General features: G+C 42.8%; 1 protein-coding gene across 6 annotated transcripts in view; it reads right to left on the minus strand.

The window, feature by feature from the left end:
- Tbc1d5 (TBC1 domain family member 5) overlaps window positions 1–3,421 on the minus strand; it is a 458,701-nt gene extending 455,280 nt beyond the window's left edge. For all 6 annotated transcript variants that reach the window (XM_055614078.1, XM_055614055.1, XM_055614062.1 and 3 more), the window contains exon 1: window positions 3,218–3,421. The gene's annotated coding sequence lies outside the window, so the exon portion shown is untranslated. The remainder of the gene's footprint in view (window positions 1–3,217) is intronic.
- Between the last annotated feature and the right edge of the window lie 4,910 nt (window positions 3,422–8,331).

The following is an 8,331-nucleotide window of genomic DNA, read 5'->3' on the forward strand; positions in this document are numbered from 1 at the left end:
ATTAAATACTGCAATGACTTTTAAATAATTTCTTAAACTGATTTTATAATGGAGTATTACTCAACACAAAAAGAACTACAGTGTTCAAATGAAAGTTTTACAGATTTCTTCAGTAGCACCTGTATGGTAAAGCCACTGACGACAGAATATTGTTTTCCACTAAAGCTCCAATATTACGTATTAGTATATGTCAAAAAATAGGGTGCTTTCTCAGCAGAACATCATAAAAATAATGCAGAAATGCTTATGAGTATCATCCTACATAACCAGTCATGAATAAGGTCTATTAGAAATGTCTATTTCTGATGTAGTATAATTTTAATATGCTTTTGTTTGACCTAAATATGTTAATAGTTAATACAAAGATATAACTTAACCACCCCCAAAGAATAATACTGGTTTTTACAAAACAGTTAAACTAAAACTATGAAGATACATGAAAAATCTTACAAGCAGTAATTTCTCAAGCTTCAGTCCATTCTAATGATCTATTCACATTGAAAGAATTACCCTAGCCAGATATAAAAGCACCACTATTCACATTGACACAGAGAATGACAGAAAAACAGAGCTGAGGGAAAGTAATATATTAATTTGTAATAAAACATATAACTATTCAACTTAAAATATCATTCATGGGTTGGCCTCCCTACTTTTTCCATAGTTCAAGTATGTTAAGGATCAATGGTTAGTTCTTATTGCCCTTACTAGCCAAATGGAAAGCTAGTAATTTGATTTAATCCTCAACCTAAATATTAAAATAACAAATATAAAGTGAGAAATACTAAGAAATTTAATCAATAGCCCAAAACTAAGCTTTGGGATAAAAGTATAGGGGAAAAGCCTAACTGAAATATGTATGAGGGTGAAGGAGGGGCAGACGCAGGTTGGATAAGAAGGGCTAAAAAGCTTCCCAAGTAAAACAGTGACGAAAGAAACATAAAAGATTGGAACAGCCAAAATGTCCTAACAAGTGCAAGCGCAATACAATTTCACAAGTACATCTTATTCATCTTACTCAGATAAAAAATAAACATTGAGGTTTTTCATTTTAGAAGAGAACAGAGGAAGTAAAAAAGTGACAATTTTTTAAATAAACATAAAGCTCATAATCAACAATACTAAAAAACTCAATTTACTTTCTAAATAACAATTGCTAATAATAATTTACTATTATACAACTATACAAGGAAATTATACAAGATAATTAAGATTTGCAAGGATACACCAGGCAGCCAGAATCCCACTTAGTATTAGCTACGTAAACCAGGAGTGATTTACCCTTCCAGCTTGTTTCCTTAAAAGTCATGAAGATAAAGTGAGTTCAGATATGTAATGAGTTTAGAAGACAAAGAAGCAAAATAAAGTATTAACTAAAACTAAGACTATAAAAATTATGGGACTGGGCATAGTTGCTACTTCCATAAAGTTCTTTAAAACTTAACTTGCACAAGGGCTCTACGTTCCTTGTACCGTAAAAATGAAAGTACAACCATTTTATGTATGTAAAGCATAAGAAGTTACATAAGCTACTTTAAAATCTTTCATTTACATTATAAAAATTACGTGAAGAAAAAAAAACTGAATCCAGTTAGGACACCCTTTGTGTGGATTTCAACTGCTTAAAAAAAACATGCTTCAAATCTCAAAACCACACTACCCAATTGAGGCTACACTTGAAGAAATCAGACACAATGCTTTTGCCAATAAAAGAAACTTTCATCCAACATTACATTTGGACTCAAGATTCTAATCCTATTCCTTAAACTCAACGCACTGAGAAGCAATTCTTTCAAGTACACCAAACTATTACAGTGAAACACACACATACACAAAAAAAAAAAAAAAAAAAAAAAAAAAAGTGATGTAGGCACCGCACAGCATACATAATATGGAATCTGTACTTCTTTTCCTTCCCCTGGAACCCACAGTTGGCTCACTTCTTTAAGTCCCGTAGCAAACGTTCTGTTACTGCATCCTGCCATTTCAACCTTCATAGATCAGGCCATCTCTTCATTTGGGGTGGAGTATTATAAGAAATAATATACCTTTAAAGACAGATAACTTCGTTTCTACATAAAAAAAAAAAAAAAAAAAAAGCTATCTACATCTTTCGTACTGAACAAGGCCTTGTCCAGGGCCACATGAGAAATGCAGAATAACAAGCTGTTCTCAGTATCACATCCACTAAATTAGTGCTCTCTATCACACTGCTGCATTCCTTTACATTCAAATTCAGGATAAGATATGGACAGCAAGACCGGGAATCCGACAAAGAGAAAAATAAATAATGTAAAAATGAATTAACTTTGCCACTATATTCAAAGATTTCTTTCAATAGTGCCAACATCCTTGATGAATCCGGTGCAACAAACACAGCACTGGTAAGTGTTGGTTTATATTTTGATGTACAAAAGCCCTAACACTTCTGCACAATCCACCCCAGTCAGTAAATGTAACCTGCATGTTAAGAGTTTCAGAATTCGGTCCAATTCAGAATTGAGAAATGAGACTCTGCAGAAAGTGATGGGGGCGAGAGGAGGGGCTTATAAAAAATGTAAACGTCAAAAACAGCTGTCATCCTCGAAAGCCAAATTAGTTAATAACTAATCCTGGAGCTCAAACTATGACTAACTAGTATTGATCAAAGTCTAGGTCGCGTCTGCACAGACTGGTTTTTTGGAAGAATGGTACATTTCCAGGGAAAAAGAGAGAGAGAGGAGGGGCAACTTTTTTCGTAGTTTCACTCGGGTCCTGGCAGGCCTCGAACTGGTGTGGATAACTTAGGCAGCACTACCAGGACGGCAGGCGGAGGAATTGGTCTCCTCGGAGGCGGCCCGGCTGAGCGCTCGCCCGGGCGGCTTCACTTCCGGCCTGTGGAGGAAACGTGCTGCCAGGGCCGAAACAGACAGGGGGACCGGCCACCGGGAAGCAGGGCCCGCCGGGCCGCCCGGCCTGCCCGGGCCACGGCCCGGACCTCCGGAGCCACGCGGGCCGGGGACGAGCGGGCTGAGGGGCCGCCTCGCCGGCGCGCGCGCCCGCCCGCAGCGGACGGAGCCACCGCCCGCCTTCCTCCCCGGCCCGCGAGCAGCCCGCGGCCGGCCCGGGCCTCAGCGAGGCCGGGAGGGGCGACGGCGTGAGCGGCAGGCCGGCCGGCCGGGGAGGCTGACGGGGGAGGCGAGGCGCCGGTTCTCCGGGCTTGTTCGTTTGTGTTTACCTGTGGCGCGGCAGGGCTCCCCAGCTCCTACTCCCTGAATCCTCCTCCCCTCCTTTCTCTCTGTCTGTCTCTGTCTGTCTGTCTCTCTCGCTCTCTCTCTCCCCGTCAGTCTGCCGGGCTCTCGTGGAACCTGCCGGCCCGGCCCGACTGGCCAGAGGACGGGGCGGGAGGTGGCGGCGGTGACCAGCGGCCACGTGACCACGCTCGCGCCGTAACGGCGTCCTCCTCCCGCCGCGCGCCCTCCCGCCGCTCCACCTCTGCTAACCCCGCGCGCCCGGGGGGCGGGGCCGTGCGCAGGCGCGCGCCCGGGGCCTGGGCCGTGCCGCCGGCTGACCCGCTAGCGCCGGGGGCCCGGGGGGCCGCGGAGGAGGCACCCGGGAGGAGGTGCCCGGGCCGGGGAGGCGAGCCAGGCCGCCGGAGGCTGGGCCGGGGCCGCGCGGGGCGCATGCGCGCGGGCCTCGGCTCGGGCCTCTCCGCCGCCCTCGGCTGCAGCCTCCCGTCCCCGCGCGCCGCCGCCGCTCCCCGCTGGCGGCCAGGAGAGAAGTCAGCCCCCGCCAGCGTCCCGGGAATCTGGCAGTCCTGCCTGGGGACTCCCAATTTCCTCGTCACCTGTAAATGGCCTCCCTTCCGCCAGTGGTCTACAGCGGTACAGACTGCTGCTGTATGGAGGCACTCTTCAGCATTTTAAGAACCCAGAGAGAGGTGTTGCTTTTCTAGCAAGCCCACGCCCGGGTAAAACCACACTGGTTTATTCTTCTCATACTTTGAGTCTAACGACTGACAGCTTTGACCCCTGCTTAATCATGACTTGGGCCTCCAGCACTGGGATGCTGGTGTTCTGTTGTTTTGTTTTCTCCAGTAGGAAAGCGTTTGGAGTAATAATGTGAAGTGCACTGGTAAATATCTCCTCTAGGTTTGTTTTTTTTTTTTTTAATCATCTCTTTTATTAGTCTATCTTTACAGAATGCTCAAAAGGAAGAAACTAAAGCAAGGGAAGGTCAGAAACTTAGCTTCCAAAGAAGTATACCACACTTAAGATACTTAAGATGGGGATTCCCCTTTTTTCTAGTGCCCGTCTTACTGTAGCAGTAGCTAAACAGGTTGAATGGGCTAAGTGTCTCAGGCTAGATTTAATCAGTACTGGTAAATAAAATGTTAAAAAAATAAAGAATCCTTGAAAGTTCTGGATAAACTCATCATTACATTAGACTGATGAATTCTGAGGGTAGAGAGACAGGCCTAGCAACAGAATCCTAAGAAATGTGAGGAATTGATCTTTTCCCAGCTAGCAATACAGTAGTCAGCCAAGTGACTGGTATTCAACAGTGTATGATGGACTTTCTTCTCCAGCACCAACATGTCTCACCCCAGACCTCATCTCCTTCCCGAAGGACTGAGGTTCTTCCATGTTGCTGGTGTTGATGGAATTGTAGTTACCTCTGTGTGGTCTTTCGTGCTCTTTAATCACTTCCCCCTGGTCTGTCGACCTTGCCAGCCTACAGAGGAAGAGGATCCAGGCAGCTGGTCACCAAATGACAGGAAAATTTGTATTCCCTCTTGAGGTTCCTAGTCTCATTAACATAGTTTAAGAAAGGACTGAACCAAAACTCAAGGTCAATTTTATTAGAGATTAAAAGAAAAATTCAAAGAACAGCAAGCTGCAAACCTTTGCTGCTTCTCAGAGGATGGAGAGAAGGAAAACAGCATGCCATTTGTGGTGATTGGAATAAGAATGGCCCCCCATAGGCTCACCAGAGAGAATGGAAGTGATAGGATTAGAAGGATTAGAAGGTATGGCTTTGTTAAAGGCAGTGTGATTTGAGGTTTCAAAAACTCACACCAGGCCCGAAATCTCTCTCAGCCTGCAGATCAGGATGTAGCTCTTAACTGCTTCTCCCATACCATGTCCACCCACATGTCGCCATGCTCCTCGCCATGATGATAATGGACTAAAGTGACACATGAAGCAAGTGGCCAGTGTTTTATAAGAGTTGCCCTGGTTGTGGTGTCTCTTGACAGGAATGTAACAATGAGTAAGACACCATTGAAGCTGGCTCAGAAGGCAGATACATGGCCAACAAGCAACTGCATGGTAGGGAAGGAAGCTTTACAAGAAGAAAGAAAGCCCAAAATGTTGGGCAGGAACTCCCAGAGTGTTAAGAAAAGCATTCTTAGGAAGAGATTGAATAGCAGGCTGACTTACTAGCTACACAACTGCAACCCTCCATGGGGGATTAGAATTCTAGGTAGGAGAAAGGACAGGATCTCATTGAAGAGCTACTCACCCCCCCATCTCTCTAATTTAAGTGAGTCCATTGTTCTAAGGGTAGCTCCTTGGCCAAGTGTTAAGGCCCCAGTCCAACTGGAATATTAGGTCTCCAGGTCTGAGAGAGCATTGTCTTGTGGGGAGTTTTTTACTCTAAGACTAGAAGAGTCAAAAGTGGCACCTAGCTTGCCTATGAGAGCCCAGTCTATAGATCACCATGAAAAGACAGAGAACAGGTTCTTAGGTTCAGGCTCCAGTGCTTTAAGGGGAAACCAAACCAAACCAAACTGATGACTAATAATTCCATAAAATATGAACATGTTATAAAATTCACTTAGAGTTATACTACTTATAATACAATTCACATGCTTTGGGTGGGAGAGTTACATTTTAAATCAACATCTCAGCATTATTAGAGAAACAGCCATAGCTAGGGTAACACAACTTGAAGCACAAAGAAATGCAAATCTTTAGGAACAGTAGATACTATAGGAACAGCCCTTGACTATAACTGTCTTTGTTTGTTTGTTTGTTGTTTTGGTGGTTGTTTGGTTTTCTGTTTTTGTTTGGGGGGGTGGGTTTGTGGGTGTTTGTTTGTTTGTTTTTAAGACAGGGCTTCTCTGTGTAGCCTGGTTATCCTGGAACTCACTCTGTAGACCAGGCTGGCCTCAAATTCATAGAGATCTGCCTGCCTCTGAGCATTGTGATTAATGGTGTGTGCCACCACCACCTGGCTTCTAAATTTCTGTCTTTGTGAACACTCAACTTCATCCACTCAAGCTAGGCTAACATGATAATAAAATATAAGTCCTACTGTATGACATTGTCCACTGGAAAGTAAGAGGATCACGGCTTTCACTTTTAAATTTTTTATCATTGTTGCTGTTTCTACTATAACATTTTGATGTGTTCAGTCCCATTTTGGTTTTCTTGCTCCTCTGAGGACCTGAAACAAAAAAGTCCTATTTCATCCTCTGCCCCATTGTCACACTATGGCTATAGGATGCAGGTTTGGCTCTAGAAAAATCTTAACTTTTATTCTAGTCATAGAAAACAAAATTGACATTATTTTTTAAAATGCCTACCAAAAAAATGAAAAAAGAAAATGCTGAAAGCAGAGATCAATTTGTATGTGGTGTCTGCATACCTATGCGTGAGAGACTTCTGGCTCCTCCCCCTTCCAAATCTATTTTTCTCTTTTTCTATTGGATTGAGTTTCAGCTGGGAACACAGCCATCCATCTGGAGGCTACATTTTCTGTTCCCCCTTGTGGCTGGGTGTGTCTATGTGACTCCATTTTCGTTCGTGGAATGCTAGAGGGAGCAATGTGTTCATTTTCTATATTATTTGCTTTACAAAAAAAAAAAAATGTTCACCATACAATGTTTCTCCTCTCTATTCCTGCTGTAAACTCTGTTCCAGAAAAACAGACATAGTGACCTAGCTATCAGGATGCACAGCCTCGCAGAGCAACCATACAGCTTCTGGGGCTCTGGATTACTCCATGGAAAACTACCCAATGTTGACTGCCTGCACCACTTTAATTAGAGAGATAAATGCATAACTTATTTAAGCCACTGAATTTTTTATTAAAGTTTTTTATTATATAAGGTATTGTTGATAAGTAAGTTGCTAGGTGCAGAATCTTACGAAAAATTGTCTAGTTTATCTTTTAAAGCATAAAAATATAAATGCATTTTCTCCCAGAAGAAATGATGTTGCATTTATAGATACCTGAGGTTAAATGCCTTAATACTATAAAGAATCCACTTTACATCATTATAAACAACACAGCTCATATTATCAGCTTGTACCTTCATTATGTTCGCCTCATTCTGTTTTGAGTGGCTACTTAAAAGGTCTGAGATTCTACAATCTAAGATCTTTTCAGAGGCAAGCAATGTGTCGTATTTACCACTAGCCTTTTAGCACTTTAAGAAATTTCTTGTATTGCATGGAGTTGGTTGGTTGGTTGGTTAGTTTTTGATACAGTGTTCCCCTATATGGCCCAGGCTGGACTCAGTCTTTCTACTAGGGCATCCAAGTTGCTATAATCAATAAATAACTGAAACAAATAAAAATAAATATGTACCACATTATAGAAATCATCAACTTGCTACATGATTAAACAGAGTATTATTATGTGATGAAAAGTACCAGATTAACATAAATTTAACCTCTTAAACCAGCATACATTTCTAAATTCACAGCTCCTGTAGGTCAAGAGTACATGGTTTGACTAGGTTCTTTGCTTGCAGGTGTCTCTGCGTGTTTATAATCAAGTTGTTAACTGCAGTTGCAGTCTATATGTTCGCAGGTGGCAAAAGTGAGTCACTTGACAGTTTTAGAACTGAGAGCCTCAATCTCTAATTGTGAACTGGAGGCTGCTCACAGATTTTGCCATGTGAACCTTACCACACAGAAGCTTGTTTCATTCAATTGGAACGCATACACACACAAAACATTTCCACTCAGCATTACAACATGTTCTTTGTTAGAAAGCATGGCTTAAGAAGAAGGTAGTAGAGCTAGAGTGATGGCTCAAAGGTTAAGAGCACTGGCTGTTCTTCCAAAGGTCCTGAGTTCAATTCCTAGCTATCACATAGTGGCTCACAACCATCTATAATGAGATCTGGTGCCCTCTTCTGGCATGCAGGCACACATGCAGGACAGGACACTGTATACATAATAAATAAATCTTTAAAAAAAGAAAAGAAAAAGCTGGGCACAGTGGCACATGCCTTTAATCCCAACACTCAGGAAGATCTGGCCTACAAAATGAGTCCTGGACAGCCAAGGCTAGAGAAAAACCTGTCTGGGAAAAAAAAAAAAAAGGAGGAAGAGAAGC

Source organism: Psammomys obesus, unplaced genomic scaffold (genome assembly GCF_907164565.1).
Source record: "Psammomys obesus unplaced genomic scaffold, mPsaObe1.curated_primary_1811, whole genome shotgun sequence".
In the NCBI taxonomy this organism is placed as follows: Eukaryota; Metazoa; Chordata; class Mammalia; order Rodentia; family Muridae; genus Psammomys; species Psammomys obesus.